This window comes from Mycteria americana, chromosome 13 (assembly GCF_035582795.1).
Source record: "Mycteria americana isolate JAX WOST 10 ecotype Jacksonville Zoo and Gardens chromosome 13, USCA_MyAme_1.0, whole genome shotgun sequence".
NCBI classification, from domain to species: domain Eukaryota; kingdom Metazoa; phylum Chordata; class Aves; order Ciconiiformes; family Ciconiidae; genus Mycteria; species Mycteria americana.
The window spans coordinates 12,068,423-12,087,659 of NC_134377.1; the positions used below are offsets into that span (position 1 = coordinate 12,068,423).

At 44.7% G+C, this 19,237-nt stretch overlaps 1 long non-coding RNA gene across 2 annotated transcripts in view; it reads right to left on the reverse strand.

Annotated features, from left to right (window-relative positions):
- Positions 1 to 708: 708 nt before the first annotated feature.
- Positions 709 to 19,237, reverse strand: part of LOC142416668 (uncharacterized) — a 35,656-nt gene continuing 17,127 nt past the window's right edge. The window contains exons 5-6 of one of the 2 annotated variants that reach the window (XR_012777789.1): positions 2,129 to 2,196; positions 709 to 817 (exon numbers count right to left, since the gene is read on the reverse strand). This is a non-coding gene — a long non-coding RNA (uncharacterized LOC142416668). Of the gene's footprint in view, positions 818 to 2,128; positions 2,197 to 17,244; positions 17,311 to 19,237 lie in introns of those variants that run through there. The other variant, XR_012777788.1, reaches the window with a different exon arrangement.

Sequence of the window (19,237 nt, forward strand, 5' to 3'; positions counted from 1 at the left end):
CAATTAGGAAACGTCAGCTCAGTCAGGCATGGAGAGTGCTTCCTTGCCAATGTCCGAGTCTTGTTTTGTCTCTGATAATCCCATATTCTGCTTTTAAGAGACAGCTCATGTTTGATGTTAGTGTGTCAATATATGTCTAAATGCTGTTCTGGCATATTCTGATCCTTAAAAAAAAAGAGGGGACATTCTTTTTTTTTTACTGGCAGATTTACTGAAGATAATTCTTGGGTTTGGGCTGCACACTTTAAGCCATGTGACTTTTGCCATCATACTTGACAGAATGCTACGCTGGAAGCAAAGTTTGAAAGCTAGACTAGGAGCAAGGGTCCATCTTTCTTGCTTTGGTCCTTGCACTCCTTCTCTGGGCTGCTGGGCTTGCTCCGAGTTCTCCAGCCCATTGCAAGGTGTAATGGTAGCGTAAGGAACTATATTACTTCCTTATAGCTCCTCACTGTGTAAGAAAGCCTGGGGTGAAGAGCAATCCATTCCTTAGAGTTATTCCTGCAAGGGGCTGTGTTGAAACAAGGAAAACTATCAGGCAGAAGAGCTGCATTTGAATATCTCCCTCTAGATACATTCTTGGCCACGGCAAGGAAGAATTTGGAGAGATGGCTGTTGGACTGACATTTTAGTGCGGCATAACATATCAGGCCTCCTTGGAAGTGAGCCCTCCTCACTTTACCTAGTCCAGAGTTCCTTGTGTCTCCGTGCAGCAGGTGGCCCTTGAAGTCAGGAGAGCTCCAAGCCCACTGCTACTTGTAGAGCAGAACAGTCTATATCTTACTGATTCCCCTTGAAGTTCTTATATTCAGTCTTTCTCCCCGCACCCAAAATAAAGATCCTTGAGAAAGTAGGCACATCTTGGAACAACTAAGAGACTCCAAAGCTCCAGACTTGGGAAAAATCAGGTGCAAAGTGAAAGCAACACATTTACAATGGTCACCTGAGTATAGCACTACCCAAAATACCAAAAGCAAGAGAGATGAGCATTGCTTTTTTTAAACTACAGATGGGCTGCATTAACCACAAAGGAAACTCAAGAAGAGCTCGTGTCTGGAAGTAATAAAAAACATTTGCATAACATGCATGGTGCATTCAGTGCTAGCAGGAGGTGCTGGATGAAGAGTCCAACAGGCTGGGGACCTCCTTTGTCAATGCAAGTGCAAACCCAGAAACTCTCTCCCAAAAGTGGCCTGGAAGCACTTCCTCAGGGGAGAAGGTGGGCCAAGTCTCCTAAGCACAGGTACCATTTCACCTTTAAGGAGTCAGCCTAGTTTGCAGGTGACCCCTGCAGTGCATGACAACCATTTCTGAGATACCAGAAGTAGATACACAGAGGAAATTCACACGATCCAAACAACTATGAGAAGTTTTACCTCCTAAACCCGTGCTGGAATTAGGGCACACGAGTGCCCTAAGTGGTGGCACAACAACCTAGCACAGAGCAACATCACAGGCTGAAAGCTGCATAACTGCAGTGATAGAAATATGCTGGTGTAGCAAAACCAGTCCTGCTTTCTACACAAGCAGGGAGGTTGCCAGCACAGTTTCTCTCCACCACTGTACAGTGTATCCCTCACACTTGCTGAGGTTGCAAAAAGTCCCAACTATTCTCCGCTGCAGGCATCAGTCAACTGCTGATGGCTAGAGTCAAGAGAACTTAAACAAAGCCATCCCACACGTCATACTAATTTATCTACTGTCTCACCTTTTTTTTTTTTTCCTCCAGAGGATGACATGACTAAGAATGGATACATCAGTGCAGTAACAGATAGGATCATCCAAAGCCATGTCCTCACACACTGTTGCCACGTGTAACATCAGGGCACAAATCTTCTTCTTTAACATAAGTAATAAGGGCCTGTGTTTTTTGGAGCAAGGGGAGTGTGGCTGAGATTCTTCCCTTGCTGACACACCACAGTGCTAAGCTGCTGTGGCAGGCACCAGAAACAACAAATGTAAAGTCAAAGGCATTATACTCTAAGGAAGGGCTGGAGAAACCCAAACTGAGATGTCATAATAACATAAGCCAGAATTACCCTTGTAACCAAAAGAAACTATTGATATGCCAGTTTCCACCCATAAATAGCTACAGTTGAGGGTCTGAGTTTATAAAACATTGAATGACTTACCATATGCTGCACTGGATGGTTTTGGTCAGAAATCTACAAAGGATCAGTTAGACAGCAATTTCTCCTGTTGAGACAAAATCTAAGAGGTAAAAACTGCCTTGCCAAACCCAGAAGATAAGCACAAAGACACATTGTTTTAAATCACAGGGGAGCAGAGTGTGCTGGAACACATAGGGAACAAAGCAAATACAGACTCTTGGGGTGTTTAGACTACAGCCTGTCTGCCTTTTTCCAAGTTGGGTTGAATGAAAAAGCAATTTACAGCGAGTTCAGGATTATTGCAGACATGCCAGAGAGTCCCAGCTGCACAGCAAGTTGTTTAACCTGGGAAAGCCAACTCATTTACAGGTAAAGGTTCCAGGTGTTTACAAGGCAATGAGGAGATGTAGCTTGAACACTGTGGTAGCGAGGAATTGGCTCACAAAAGCTAGCCCTTGTCCCTGTTTTCCCCCCCCATCTCATGTGCTGATGCCCAAGCCTCTTGGCAAATGGGTCCCACTGCGTTTTCTGCCTTTATCTGAGATAGCTTTATCTCCGAAGATGTGGTGGGGAAGGGCATGATCAGCAGGAGACATCCCAGGTCTTCCCTGGCTCTGTTTCTCTGCCAGGGATTTGCTTCATTCCTGTGCCCTGAGCGCCTCATTTACCACCAGAAATAGGTCTAACATCCAGCTTTTAAACTCGTAATTCCCCAGACTAAAATCGATAGGTGGAGGTGTGTAAGGGGCACAGAGAAACAGTTGAGACACTACAGATTGTCCGTGCTGGTTGCCAAGTAGATTAATCCTGTTGCCCTCCATGGGAGAGGCAGGTTGTCTTAGTCACAGAGGACTCCAAAGCAGGTCTGATTTGGAGAAGGGGAGAGCCAAGGGTGGACACGAAGCTGGGAAGATGGACTGTGGCACAAGCTTTCTCACTGTGCACAGTGATAGCAGTGAGCAGAGGCTCTCAGGAAAAAGGGTGAAGTTCTCCTTTCCCAAGAAGGCCCCAGCATTTAGGTTTCAGTTTAGTTGGGCCATTGCAGACCACCAACCCACAGCCCCACATACCCTCCCCACTGAGAGGGCTGCAGTTGTTGTGATACACTGTTTATCTGTATGAAATGCACACGTACGCATATTAAGTGCTATCTACTTGGTACATACGCAAGTAAGACACAGCCCTCAGCCTGCAGGGGAATTACCATTGTGGGTTACCAGCTGAGACAAATTCATTTTACATGCGAGAGTGGAAAATGCTGCTTAAAGACCGTGTGAACCAAAAGGAACAAACAGCAGGGCCTGAAGCACTGGTGCAGAGAGGTCTGTTATGTGCTCCAAATTGCTGAGTAGCTCTGAGCACAGCCATCATCAGTTCTCTCAACAGACCTTCCTCGCAGAGAAGTGAACTAGACTTTAATGCCACACTCTTCCCTCAGGATCTAGGGCATCTTCCAGACCCACCCACGAACTCCACGCACAGTCAGCATCCCTAATTTAGTGGTGGGGCTGGGCTAGGGCAGCACCATACAGGGGGTAGGTAGAGGTGGTCTCTACCAGTCATCAATGCCTGCTGTACTGGTGTCTGAGACTCAAGTACCTTCTGCCTTCGCTTCTCTTCCCCTTTGCCTGCCCAGATTGCAGATTCTCTGGGGCATGGTTTATCTTTTATCTTCTGCACTGCAGACAGCATTGCAACACTAACAACCGTGGGTGCCAGTATCAGCCGGCAGAGCAATAGGAGGAGACTTTCCCTTGCAGTAGTTACTCCCAATTTATCCCAGCAATCGATCACTCTGGGACACATCCCCAGTATATTTGCCAAGCTTGTTAAAACAAACATGGGAAAGCTCCTTGAGGCAGGTCTCCCAGCTTCCCAGCTCTCAGACAGCTCTGCCTCACCAGCTCCTGAAGGTCTCAACCCACCAGTTAAAAGGCAGGAGGGGAGCAAACAGCATTTGCTTTGTGTGACATGGAGGGCTGAGAAAATTTGGAAGACGAATTATTAAAAATAAAAAGCGGTGTGAAAACAGATTAGGAAACTACTGTGCCGTGACTATTAATGAAGCGATAGAAAATATCAGTCACTCCCCAGCCTCTGAAGCTTGCTGTGAGAGAAGAATTAGGAGATTTTATGTTCCAAGTACCAGGAAACCGCAGGGCCCTGGTGCCTAGTTCTCAAAAGAACACTGTTTGAATCACAGGGAGGAAAGCAGAGTGCGGCAAAGAGAGCCAAAGGCAGAGTTTAAAAATAGCAGCTTTCAGTTTTGTTTCTTTTTTCTTCTTCTTAAGTGTCTGGATATAGGATCATGTCAGAGGGTGGATAAAGAGTGCAGGCCAGCCCCTGTGGAGAGACAAGTCTTCCTGAATACAGTACTGCTGGTCAGGGGGTTGTGGGCTGTTAATTTTGCACTCCAGTTCCCCCCTGCCAAAGGAACTATTTTCTCCTGATCCTACTGCCCCCCCAGCCCAAGAGAAGGGCCCTGGGGAGTGGGAACTGGGCAGCTTAACCGGTCTTTACCTAGGTGGATGGGCCACCTTTACTTAACCTGGAAAAGGAACGTGTATAATTTTATATATGTTCAATAAATAGCCCATCAGTGCATGCAGAAGCCAGCACAAATGAGCAAGCTAAGGGTTGAATGGGTGATCAAGCCTGAAACATCCCCTTCTGGACACACGCAAGGCCAATTTCCCATAGCATTAAGGACACTTCTGAAATGCTGGGCAAGGAATGAGATTTACTAACATATTTGTGCTAATGCTCTGGGTCTGTGTGCAGGGAGAAATCATGTCCGGCTGCTGTACACTGGCAAATGTGCTAAATGAAGAGAAAAGATATCAGAGTTCTGATGCTGCTCAGATCTCCCCATCCCCTCAGACTCTGCACTACTTGAAAGACCACCAGGCCAGATTCACAGCACCTACGAAAGCAACCAGATGTAGAAGTTGGATGTCGGTACCTTAGACAGGCAAAGGAGACAGAGCAGTATCTCCTGAAACAGACAGTAAAGCTTTAGGCCATGCAGTGGAGTACCAGTGATTGTTTTAAGGCAGAAATGGGCAGGGTCTGCAGAAAGAAATGAGATCTTCTCATCAGAATAGATGGAAAACCAGACATGTCTTTAGGTAGCTGATAGAAGGCAAAGCTCCTTCCTTGCAGGGAGGCAGGATGCCCCCTTGGGCCTTTGCTCTGTCTGTGGAAAGAGAAGAAGGGCACAGCTGATGCTCTGGATAAGGCTGTCTGCATCTGACTCCCCAGGGACGTCTTGTGTGTGTGTTATGACTCATTGCTCAGAGGATGCTTTCAAATCTAGAAAGGGATAATCCATGTAATAAGGACAGTGAGTGCAGGGAGCTCATTTATATCACATAAAACACCTTTTCCCAATTAGCAAGCATACACACAAACCCTTTTCCCCAGCCAGCGCAGGGACAAAACAGTCAAGTTTTTCACTGGTATAAGCCATGATTTAGATGGAGGGCAGAGGGAAAAGAAATATTGGCTCTGTCACTTGGTTAATAGTAGTACACAAATCACTTAAACCTCTACCAATGTATTGTGAGATTGTCTTGTTGCAAGATCATTGTCTCCTGTCACTGGCAAGGGCTTCTGAGCTCTAGTGTAGAGAGTGACCAACTAGCACACAAATCACACAGCATTCACAAAATTCACATACAGTTTAAAAGCAAAACCGTAGTACTGATAATTATGCTGACCAAGTCCTAAAGGAACATTTTAACTTTACAAATATGCAGAGAAATCCTGAACATCTGGAATCTGAAGTATTTCCTTGTAAGGAAGTTTCCACTGGAATGTCATCTGTTCTTGCTGTTATTTGAGATAGGTAGCTGACACAACCAACTGGACTCCAGTGACCTGTGTGGCACATAGCTTTTCGTTCCTGGGGCTCATAAGATGGCCTAGGAACCCAGTAGTGCCATGGGCCAATGTAATTGCCTTGTCACATGCACAGACTGTTAAGCAGCAAACTTCAAAAAAGCTGCTTGCATGGAGTTAAAGAGCCCCACGTGTCCTAGAGATGCTTTGAGAGAGACCCAAAGTAATTTGCTCTTGCTGTCCTTCAAAAGGACCAAGCCAGAATGTACTTGGAGCAAATCTAGTGGTGCAGTGTCCTGCCCTCCAAGTACACCTGAAAGCTTTTATTATGTGCGGAAGTCTTTAAAGCACAACCTCAGTTCCAGTTCATCCAGTGCTTCCCTCCCTCCCGTTTAGCCTTGCAGATACAAGAAGTTCCTTCAGCCCAGCTGGCCTGGGATTTTCCCTTGCTCAGCTTTCAGTAGAGATTACTATACTGCTGACAAAAGCAGTGTACAAATGCCTTCTAATGCAACCCTAAAGGTAGAAGAGCTCTCACCAAATTGCCACTTCAGGGACTTCCTTGTAGTTTCTGCACCTATAAAAGACATGAGCTGGTTGGGACATGGCAAAACTGGCATCCCGATACAGGGAGGCAATTCAGAACAGGAGCAGGACTTCATACAATGTTCCCCTCTCTTAAAACATAGACATAGCAGTGGATTGGAAAAACAGGTGGTTTTTCATCTGAGAAGAATATATACCAGGGAGCATTAAAAAAAGCCAGGGCCAAGATGAATTAACCTGACCAACTACAGTAAAGTTACTATAAAGTACAGGGAACATGAAGCAGTGCATTTTCTCATTTGTGGCTTGGAAGACAAATTTGCCATCAAGCTTCTTTTGGAGGACAATAGGGGAGGGCTCAAAGCAACATGCTGCTGCACGTTCATCTACTATTCATCATCATCTATTGCACCCTCCTAGCACAGATCCCAGGACTTTCTTGTACTTTTTAGCCCTCAGCAGTTGTGAAGTACCAACAAATACACATACTCAAGCCTGGGGAGCTTTCTGTTTTTCAGCTGGAAGACTTCAAAAGGTTTCACAAAGGCCAAATTTGGATGTTTCCTAGACAAAACCTTGTTGTTTCCATTCTGCAGGAAGTGCTGACACTTTGAAGACAACCAACCAACCATACTCATTGAGAAATGGCATAAGACATCTTTGAGGTTGTCTCTGCCAATGCTTTGACCTCGCCACAGCGACCAGCCAGAACTTGCTGGAAAGCTCTCAATACTCGGGAAAATTGTGGCACCATTCTACCATCTCCCATCCAAAGCAATACACGAACACATTGTACTTCTGGAACAATTCTGGCCCTGGCTGCATTTTGGGGCTATAAAGGCACATGAGAAGAGTAGTGGAAAGCTGGCAGTAATAATGGATGCTATTTTTTCCAGAGTCCAATATAGCTGCTACAAGGAACAAGCCAAGCACAAAGAACGCTGCATCATTCTCACACTTCCCAGGTACGCTCTGGATTGAAATCCTGATGGATTTCTGTACCCCTTAGGACTGGCTGCAGAGTAGGTTTTCTTGGAGTTTTAGAGACCAGCAATACAATGCTACTTCTGAGAGAGTGACACTGTTAAGATATATTGTGATACAGCAGCAGACAACAGAATCTCTGGCACAACTAGAAATGTAACAGTTTTCCAAGAACTATTTCACTTTATGGAAAGGATGTCGCTGTGAACATGCATTTCACAGAATCACAGAATCATATAGGTTGGAAAAGACCTTTGAAATCATCAAGTCCAGCCGTAAACCTAACACTACCAAGTCCACCACTACACCATGTCCCTAAGCACCTCATCCAAACGGCTTTTAAATATCTCCAGGGATGGGGACTCAACCACTTCCCTGGGCAGCCTGTTCCAGTGCTGGACAACCCTTTCAGTGAAGTAAAATTTCCTAATATCCAGTCTAAACCTCCCCTGGCACAACTTGAGGCCATTTCCTCTCGTCCTATCACTTGTTACCTGGGAGAAGAGACCGACCCCACCTCTCCACACCCTCCTTTCAGGCAGTTGTAGAGAGCGATGAGGTCTCCCCTCAGCCTCCTTTTCTCCAGGCTGAACAACCCCAGGTCCCTCAGCCGCTCCCCATCAGCCTTGTGCTCCAGACCCTTCACCAGCTTCGTTGCCCTTCTCTGGACACGCTCCAGCCCCCCAATGTCTCTCTTGTAGTGAGGGGCACAAAACTGCACACAGCATTCGATGTGCGGCCTCACCAGTGCCGAGTACAGGGGCACGATCACTTCCCTAGTCCTGCTGGCCATGCTATTTTTGATACAAGCCAGGATGCCATTGGCCAGGATGCCATGGATGCCATGCCAGGATGCCATTTTGTTATGATAGGGGAAAAAAAAAAGCCGACACCATCTCCTAACACATCCAGTGCAAGCATTTGTGTAACCCAATAGTTTGTAAGCCCAGGCATGCAACACCCAAGATGTTGCATGCCTCTCCTGAGGCAGAAAGGAAAAAGGCCTTTCAAGGAAGCGGCACTTACGTTTTCCTTGCAACTTCTCTGTGTATCTGAATTACAATCAAGGGCTAGCTATGAAGTAGCCTTATATATGCTGATCATGAATCCTCCATAAACAATCCTACTGAAGCTACAGATTTTCCTATGAGTTCAGGTTTGATCAGACTCCTGCTGCCAAACTGCCAGCTTTCTAATATCTTCTGTGACAAATATAAGGCGATATGGAAGAACTACACATCTCAAATTTCCTTTCTCTGCATGAAGAACCTTACGTAGGACATTTAAAATACCCTTGTCAAAGAATAAAGCTCCAGTGGAACCATGTTAAGAACAAATTTGCATTGAGAGCAAAGACATGGGTGTCCAACAGAGAAAAGCAGTTCAGTCATGTTTTGACACATGAGAGTTCACATGCCACAGCCTGGTCCCAGGATAACCAGTGGCAAAATCCTTTTCTGCAGTAGGCCCGGCGGTTTGGATCATACTAATGCTGGCAGACACTTGACCTGGCTGTCTTGCCAGCTCCCAGGTTCATGCTTTCCTTCTTTGTTCATCAGATATTTGAAGCAACAATATCTCATTCCCCTCCTGTTTTCCAGAAAAAAAATCCCCTTGAGAAGCCTTTTCTGTTCTCTTCCCACTTACACCTCCAGCTGTTTTTTGCCTTTGCATTACTAGTGCTGTGCAAATCCAGGTCAACTCTGAAAATAACTTCCTAGCATTTTTAAAAACGTTTCACACTGTGATTTTAGATGGAATTTTGAACCTTTCCAATTAAATGCTTGTGATTGGCCAGGGAGATCATACAAATCATCCTGTTTCTATCCCTGGACTGGATGAGAAGGTCCAGCATAAATTTGCCAGGTGATGTAAACTGTGTTTTCCGCATATACATGCATTCAGATTAGCTCTCTGCTAACAGAAACTCACCAGCAGTAAAATTGGCTATAAAACTCCATCATCAGGTGCTTTGTGAGCCAAATCTCTGAAACCTTACACAAGAGGATTGCCTATTGCCCAGGCCTACAGAACAAGGCAAAACTACTGCAAAGAGCTCATTTCATTATCACTGCACTGAATGGGGTGGATCATCATTAAGGCCCCAGCGACAGGCATTGCAAGGCAGCCCCTGTCCTCAGGAGTTTAAGATCTAAACCAGACAAAGCAGAGAATAATCCTGAATTGCTTTTTCTTATGCTGGAATATTTTAGATTAATAAAGCTGAAGGTTTTGGCACACAGTAGCCAGCTCTGAACAATTTGCTTTGTATCCAGGCTGCTTAAAAGATACCAGGGTGAATTCATCCCCTTGATTTTCATTTGGGAAGAATCCCAGGTCTCTGATTTAACTCCACTTTTTGATTGCACATTATAACTGTGCCAGACAAATATCCATCCAAAGCAACAGCGTTACCTCTAGCAGATCGGCTGGGAGTTTACATTAATGTCAGAGTTCAGGCACCTTCTGTCCTTGTTTCTCAAGAAACTCAGGACCACGTGGCCATCATGAGCTGAATGAGCCGCAAAATTTTACATGCGCTCAGGAGCAAGCCTGAGTTACCACAGTTATGACATGACATCAACAGCATCCACACCTGTACTCCTAACATGCTCTGGAGCCCTGTGAGCCTCCCCTCGGAACCCAGAACACTTGCTCATGTCTGATCTCTGCTCCAGTTTTAGTGGGGAATTTCTTCTCTGCGCTTCAGGTGGAACAATATTTTAAGCAAAGCTATTGCAGCCTGATGACTGAAGAGGCAAATTAAGGGAAGGCATCCAGTAGCTGGAAATAAAGCTCCATTACATTATATTAAATATTAAGCTCAGTGTAGTAAGCCAGACAATTGCATACTGAATTAATAATGTTATTTATTCCATTTAGTGGAGTATGGAGGACACTTAATCATCACAGCATTTTAGATCAGAGCTGGCATCAACAGCTCAGCTCTAAGAGTATTTTATGGAAAACATAGAGGTGGATTGAATAGCTGGAAGTGAAGAGAGTGTGAATGTGTGAAATACAGCAGATTTGGTAATAATAAAGTTATATGGCCTTGATTGTTCATTTGGATACTACTGCTCCAGCAACACTTTGTCTTAAGAAAGCATAAGCAAGTCCCCAAAGATAAGCTTGGGTTGGAGCTTGTGTAGGATCTGGAGGCACTTAACTTATTTTCTTTTTGTAAAACATTTATTATTTTTAAAACAAAAAAAGTATCTGCTCAACCAAAGCAAGAAAATGCCATGGAGAATTCTGAAGCTTTTTTTTTTTTTTGGCAAAACATAAATAAAATAATAATATGCCAATACAACTGTCTGAAAGCAGGTTTTTTAATTTTTTTTTTTTTTTTAAACCTAAAGTGGTCAACTATTTTTCCAGACTTCAATACTGAAAATTAAAGAAATTTTTGCAGGAATTTTCAGCAGCAGAAACCCTACTTTTTGAAACATAGGGATTAAAATATTAAAGAGCTACAATAGGACACCCAAGGTATCTCCCCTCTCATTATTCTTTTATTTTTCTACTTCCTAATTTTGGGCTGTCTGATTGCCATCTATTACAGCCATATGAAGAAATGACTCCCCAGGCATCGTGCAAGAATCAGCATTTTCCCCCATCACTCAGCAGGACCACCCTATCACTACTTTGGTACATTTCTCAACCCTAATCCCTTCCAATTGCTGTGGGTTCTAAAATTCAGTCTACTGGAGAACGAAATAACTGATCTGCTGTTTCCTGCAACTCTGATTTCCATGCCTTTCATGGAGCAATTTCATTGACTTCACAGGAGCCTATCTGGATTTACACCTGTGAAAAAATGAGGCAAGAAAACCTGACCCTTGGTGTGGAATATCAAGTTCATAAATGTGTTTAGTATCTCCAAGAATCTCCCCATCTACAAAGGTGAACAGCTGTTGCTATAAATCAGACAGTCTTAACCAGCCATTAGAACTTCATCCAGATGATCCGTTAAAAATATACAAAGGCAACGTTTTGGAAATAAAAGTCTACCCTCATGTCCTCAGGGACACCTTCTGTTGGAGAAAAATCTCATAATTCAAAGCTAAAATTAGTTCGCTTTAATGCTTTTTCAGGAGAGCCATGATACTCAAGAGTAACATCGCCTTGAAAAGGCCTGTTAGATGACTTAAGGGATCCTAAACATCTGGCAGTTTGGTACATACTGCATTGGAGACATCTAGTGTCTTTTTCAACTTCTCCGTGGGTGTAACTCCTCACTATTAGCTAGAATGGCTGTATCTGGTTCAGTTCCCATCAACCATTTTCTCTATTTGAGTAGGAAACACTTGCTAAAGTGTGGAAACAGCTGGCAGAGTTGGCTGTAGCTTGTATTAACAAAACACACTCTTGTTTCTGACCACAGACTGGCCTTTAAGTTCCGACTGCAATTGCCAAGGGCTCTGCTTGGCTTTTTGGATGAGACCACGTCACCCAAGATGTACAAGTTGGCTGTGTTAAGGGTTGGTTCTTGGAACATAACGCTTGCTGTCAGGAGGGATAAAGCTTTGTGTAAGTAGAGGGGAGCAGGATGAGCAGCCCCATTTTATTAGCTGGGAAACTGAGACACAAGAAGATGAATTATTGGCCTCTGGTCATTTCCCAGCAAGAGAAAGAGACCCACATACTACTTTCCAAGGAAAATACCCTAATTAAGGCAGGCCAACATGCAAGTCTTAGCTACACACCACTCGCCAGCAGCGTAAGTCCAACCAGGACATGGCTGCTGAACTGAACCTCCTGCTGTTGGGGATGGTGATCATACAGATATCTGTGCTCCAGGGTCACTTTGACACCAGCTTCCCTGGGACACTAGGAAGCCCACATCATCTCCTGCTCATTAATAACTCCCCGCCCCTTGAGTACATAGCACACATCATCTGCTCTCACTCATACCAAGAGCATAAAATGCAGCTCAAAGGGGCAAGGTGGTTGGTCAGCCCTGCACTGACCACTGAATGATCACCTATTCCCAAAGTGGCAGTTTCCTCTACCTTCATCTAGGTCACTGCTTAGTCCTGAAAGGTAAGGCCAAGTAAGGTATGACTGTTCTGTTAGGCTTTGTCATTTGTCTTTCTAAGGGCACTGGAGTGTCAGACATAACACGAACATGGAAAAACCAATGAAACACAGACAGGGCTCTACCTTGAACCTCCAGACAGTCACAGAGAGTAACAAGCTCAGCTCCTTTCACTCAATTCCTTATGTTCTTCTGAGACCATGAAAAGGAACTTTATGATATGCTGGAAGGGATGAAGTATTAACTATCAAAAACTAGACTGAAGTAACCAAGAGCCTGGATTATTTTCTCTTTGATGTATGCTTATGTAAATTCAAATAAATACGTTTAAATGCAACCTTTCTTCAATTCTAGCAGAGCTTATTAAATCTATTTAAGTGAGACAAGCTAGGCTCCATGTAACGCCAGGAACTCCCCTGACAGTTTGCCTTCCTACTTAACGTGATACTCGATGATTACACATACCAGAGCCTTTCATTCAAGCATTTTAATTTGCAAATACTTTTTACATTTTTTAACACCCCTGTGGGCAAGCACTAAAAGTCCACTTTATTCAAGAGTAATCAATCGAAGTGTGGAGAGGCAGCCTGTTTGCTCCAGATCACGCACTGAAATACTAGCAGAGTTTGGAAAACTCCTTCCTTGGTAGTCACTCAGAAACACAATTTCCATTAACAGCAGATACACTCTCTTAATGCTGGGCCAAATGCTCCCAGCAGAGATGCAGAGAGCAAACTCAGTAGCAAACAGGCCATAGGAAGCAAATAGAGACTAACTTTCCCTAGAACCAGCCACAATGAGGACGCCCATCACTCTTTCTTTGCTAAGTTCACTTACCAAGCAAGCACTGCTCTCTGTCGTGCAAATCTGTCAGACGTTTCCTCCATGTCTCTTCCCAGAGCCGAATATCTTCTAGGGGAGAAAAAGGTATTACTAAATGACATCAACTCAGTCTTACGTTTTCTCAGACATCATGCAAACTACACACTTGCATACAATCCTTCAGAAGGACCAACAACCTATTGTTCAGGCTCATCTTTTCTTTTTTAAATTGTTAGGTCCATTATTTCTGGAGTTTTTAATGCTGTTTAATACCATGATTTACCCTTCTCACAGCACAGAGATGGAGTCTCGTTAAGTCCAGTCTTTAGGGCTGGTGAAGCTGAGATAAGGCAGCCCAGTCTGATTAATACCAAGAAACAGGGTCCAGCAGGACTCTTACCAGAGCCAGCCGCAGGGCACCAGCTCCTCTTCTGGTGGGCCTCCAGGTAATCTCTGTCACCCCCTAAACACTCAGAAGCGCTTCAGCTATTAGATGTAGGCCTTAAAAGCAATACCTAAGAAGAGACTCTCCTTCACGCCCAAGTTTTTAAACAAACACACAGCCAAGTACCTTCCACTCAGGAACCCAGCTCCCACCGACACCTTCGCTTCACACCTGCAGGACGTGAGCCCTCCAGCAGGCAGGTGACACCTCCTCTGCTGGGCTGCTGCCAGGGGCCTTCAGGTGACACAGACTTTAAACGAAGGGTAAGCCAAAAGCTCTTCGCGGCAGAAACTACAGACATCGCTGCATGTCCAAAGCGAGTTGTATCTGTATTTCTTCATGTGCTCTTTGTAAGTGGAGTGTAATTATACACGAGGAAGCCCCTGCCCTCCCCGGGTGTGGAGAGCACCTACAGCTTTGCACTAGAATTACCCGTGAGAGACTGTTCAAGAGGCCTCTCTGGAGAGGTCGAATTAGCTAAATGAGGCCCAGCTGTGCTGCTTTAGGGCCACAGAGCACCAACAGCCCCTAGGCATTAGAAAAAAAATCCACCTGCCTTCTCTTTGCTCGGGTTTTATAGTGAGACAGTGACCTGGCTGCAGCAAGGAGAGAAGATAAAAGCCAAGGTGCAGGCTGTGTCTGTAGGAAGTGATCCAGGCTGCAGCAGTGGGAGCAAACCAGCCCTGGGGATGGCTCGGAATGAACCTTGCACCAGCATTTAATGTTTGCAGGCGTTCCTGAAATGTTTTAGTGGGATAAACTGAGAACTGCCATCCCTCCATGTAAATAAAGGGATTTGTCATAAAGCTAACAGATCCCGCTCTTAAGTAGTTCCCAAGAATGTGAAGTGACAATGAGGTGCCTAAGAAAATAACTTTCCCACTGCCTGGGACAAACCACTCCTAGGATGATAACTTCACAGCTGTGATCGATACAGGCTTTGAAAGCAAAGAGGGGCCTGAAGGACTCTGTGTATGGTCTGAACCAGGAGAACAAAGACAACAAATAAATATGAGGTATTTTTTAAAGGTCTGTGTCTTACCTTCAATTATCAGCTTAAAGATAGGTTGCTGGAATGGTTACAGCCAGCCAGTTGCTCTGTGGGAATCTCATACGTGCCTGGCAAACACAGGGAGCAGTAAACTGGTGCTTGTAGCCTTTTGCCCACCCAGGGGATCCTCCTGACAGGTCGGGTCCATCGTGCATTCCCACAAACTCTCCAGGTGCCACTCTCTGGCTGCCCCATCACTGCAAAAGGTGATTGGGACTTTTTTTCCCACATGTCCCCACAGAGATTTTTTACAGTTGTATTGTGCCTAAAAGGTTGGAGCAGAGAAACACGAGCCTGCAGCCTCCAAAACCCCGGGGCTCCATGGGAGTTTTGCAGTTCATTTACACTGAGGCAGGATTTGCCGCCAGGTTTGAATCCCCAACGCCTCCCACTGCTACCCTTTTGGACACACAGCTTTCTCCTACCACTTCCCCCATCCTTTCCCATGGGCTTGTGAGAACAAAGCAACTCATGTTTGACAACTGCTCCACGCAGAATCACTAGGTGCAATTGTGGAGTCCTGCGATGGAAACGATTTACCCAGTGGGTCAGTCCCACTTTTCTGCAGCGGGCCCAGCCTGCCGGCTTTCTCTGTTACTGACTGGTGAGTGGGGCAGAAAACGGTTGCCGCTTTTTAAAGAGCTGCGTTCTCACAAAACCAAAGTTATGATGGACAGAGAACAAGCAAGCTCAGTTCATGAAGAAATACACTGACCGCTCTTCTCCCCTCGTGTCACTCCACTGACTCCAGGGCAATTGCAACAGCGCTGAAGGTGGACTCATCCATCTAGAGGAAAACAAGGCTTCCTTCAAATCCTCTTTTATTTACTCCAGTCAGCTGTGCTGACTGTATCGATTCAATCAGCTATTTCCTTAACCATAAAACCAGATGTGCGCCGTCACGGCCCATCTACAGGGACTGAATCCATGCCATTTAGAAAACGCAGAATAAAAATAAAAAATCCCAAGAAAGCTGAGATATGCTGATGTTTGGAGCTCTCAGAGTTTCCTAGGTAAATTGCTTTTCTTTTGAGTCCCATTTATTTTTGTTACCTCCAAAGAAATGCTGGTTTAGCCACATTTCTTGGAAACAGTGTTGAGATCTAATGGGTTGTTACTGATGTGAATTCTCAGGGGAGAGGCTGGAGAATAGAGAGGGAATGTAGTATTATCTTTGCTTCTGGGCATCAGCAACTTCTGCAAGCAACGTGGTACAGTACATGTCATTATTTGCTGAGGCAATTAATTACCTTGGTCCCTAATGAGAAGAACTATTCAGCTTAAAAAAAACCACTGCAGCCCTTTGGACTTAGGTTAGCTTCCGGGCATCTGGGTAATGTGTGAATTAGGGAGTCTGTATTGCTCAGTTTTCCCCTGTTTCTTCTCAGACGATGTTCTGTTGTTTTCCACTGTACTTCTTATGGACACTGCCACCTGAAGCAGGTCAGTGCACCAGTTCCTCTTTGCAAAGAGTCACCTAGGAAATGTGGCCTGGCTTCATCTCAGCTTTGAGTACTGGCTACCAGGTCTCCAGGTCACCTATTTCCCAAGTGAGCCTAAGGAGCAGAGGAAAGGAAGGATCCCCATGGAGGACTGTGATGAGTTCTCCATCTGCTGGGTCTTTCCTCCACCACAAAGGATGCTGCAGGTGATGCAGGTGGGGTCCACACACCCACAGTCTAACCACCTGCAGAGCCTGCCCATATGCCGCTCTTGCTGGGATGAACAAGACGCAGGGTGAGCAAACATCTGTGCTGCAGGAGACTACACCCCATCTGAGCCTGCAGCTACAGAGAGGAGTCTTTGTACAGGAACAGGGTGGGATTTGCTGGCTGAAGGGTGCTTTAAGCAACGCAACTGTAATATGCTACATGCCAGATTGTAGACATTCCTGGGGCAGCTTTCCAGAATGTGAATAAACTTAGGATGTATGTATAAAACACCATACAATGTGGGCCCCGAGAGGCCTGGAGATTGCATGGCATTGCCTTTGTACACATATAGCCTGAAGGGATTTCTCCAAGCCCGGGTATCCCTTTCAATTCCAGTATCCACATGTGCTGATCAATTCTTACTCTATATTGAAGAAATTATCTCATAATGTCATATCTCTCCAATGCACAAAGACTCATTCTTGATTGCATTGTCCCTTGGTTGCCACCACAAGATAATATAGCTGTGAAATACCACAAATATCATTAATAGGGAGGCAATAACTAGGCTGTGTTATTTAGGAAGGCCTGAGTAGGCTGCAGAGTCTCTGAGTTGGTCCATCCTGAGGTCCCAATCACAAGGGTAGAGTCACAAGTGATTCACTGCATAGGGAAATGTTATTTTAGAAAATGAATGATTCAAATTCAGGAATTACCGAATAGCACTCAGGCAAGCCATATCCTAATGCCTACCTAAATGATATCTGTCCAATGTACATATCAGCTCTTTGTCCAGTCCTGTGCCATTTAAACATTGCCTGGAAAAAAAAACATAGGGGGAAATAAAGCATCACAGACAACAAATACTCCAGAGAGGCAAAGTGTAAACCCATCTCTAACAGCTGAGTACTCTCAGTCTCCAGGGAAAGATTGCTGCCATATAGATGTGGTTTCCTCTGGTGCAAGGTGATACTCCAGACCTCAAAAGAGTCAGTGGGGGCCTTTCTGTTGATACAATAATGCCTTCGTGTAATTGAGCACCACTAATTAAAACCAAAAGTAAGAGAGTATTTTCCAAAGATGACTTGCTGGTTCCCCCCCCTTAAGAGAGTTGTCTGACATCTGAACAGTGGAGCTCTGCATGGGCATGGGCACACCCATAAATTAGTCTAGAGGTAGCTTGTGCCCCTGTCATAACTGTCATAGTTGCAGAGAGAAATAAGTCAACAGGAACAACAAACTCTGGAAACACATACAGCCAAATGTTGGGTTTAAAAGCAGGAAAACATCATATGTACTGTTCTGCTCCTGACCTGTACTTTACACTGTACTATTTTGTGTGTTGTTCTTTCTTTTCCCCAGAGCAGACAGAAACCAGATCTTAAAACATTCACAATGAATTTTCAAATCAATAACATGTGAGACTTTGTCTAAAAGGTAAAGTTGTTGTAAAAATCAATGTCAGGGAGAACGCTTTGCCAATTCAATTATACTTGTTCCTCTCAAACTGAAAAAAAAAGAAAAAGAAAAAAGAAAAAAGATGTGGGTTTATTTCAAGCCCAATAAATGTTGCTTGGACTAACACCCCAATTTTGTAAATATTCTCAGGGCTTCTTATGCCAGCTCCCCTCAAGGGGTCATAATTAACTCTAAATAGGGTTACCTTGTTTCAGAATGAGTCTAATGTCAAGCAGTGTTTCTGCCTGTGTCCACAATTTTAAAAGAATGTTGGTGTCCATTAGATGGCATGAAGGCTTCTCAGAAATGGGAACCATACGTCAAAATTTAAACACAAATAAGTGTGATTAGACATGGCAGCTGTCTAGAAAATATTCAGCTATTTCACTGAGTTTGGGCAAAATATGAATGATTGTACCCATTCCAGTAAGTGCAGAACCAGAAAGGCTCCCACATTACCCTCTACTTCTCAAGGCAAGTTTCATTTTAAGATTTACCCCAAAGAAAAAGAAAACAGCAAGATAAAAATATAAACAGCTGTGCTCGTGCTGGCTTAGCTGGAGACTTCAAGGAGCTTGTGAATCATTCACTCAAAGACATGTAGTATACAGCACCCAGCCAAAATGCTGAATCCAGGCCACTGTGGGAAGGGCTGAATGGCACAGCAAAATCCTCATACAGCTGGGGTATCACAAAGGTGCGTGGGCTGTAAGATTTCCTCACTGGACATGATCTCTCTCTCTCCCATACTACCTGGTACACACCAACCTCTCTCAAGCTGCACATGGAGTGAAAGGTTTTTTTGGGCAATAATAGTCTTTTTGATCTGCATTTGTAGAGGATAGTTCTGAACTGTGATTCACGTTGCTGGAAGCTGCTTCAACGCAATAATACAGACAGAAATCATAAGAGTTCCAGTCTCTGACCTGGACTTGCATTTCTGGCCTTGGCATAGACAAATCACCTTGGTGCCTTGTGGACAGAAAACACACGCCTGCCTGGCAGGGCTGGTGCGAGAGTCTTTCTGTGGTGCTGAGCCTGGAAATCCTTTAACTGCAAAGGGGCAAGAGGCCCGAACGTAGCAGTAGATGACACTGTCATACACTAATGCACACCCTAACGTACACTACATGCAGTTTAATTCCAGACCCTCCCTCTCTACCAGAACCAAGACATGGGAACGTCCTTGTATCCAGGTATGTCCCAGGACCAACTTGCCACATCCCAGTCCTTGTCAATGGACTGTCAATAATCCTCCCATAGCTGAAAGAAAATGACTAGGAAGTA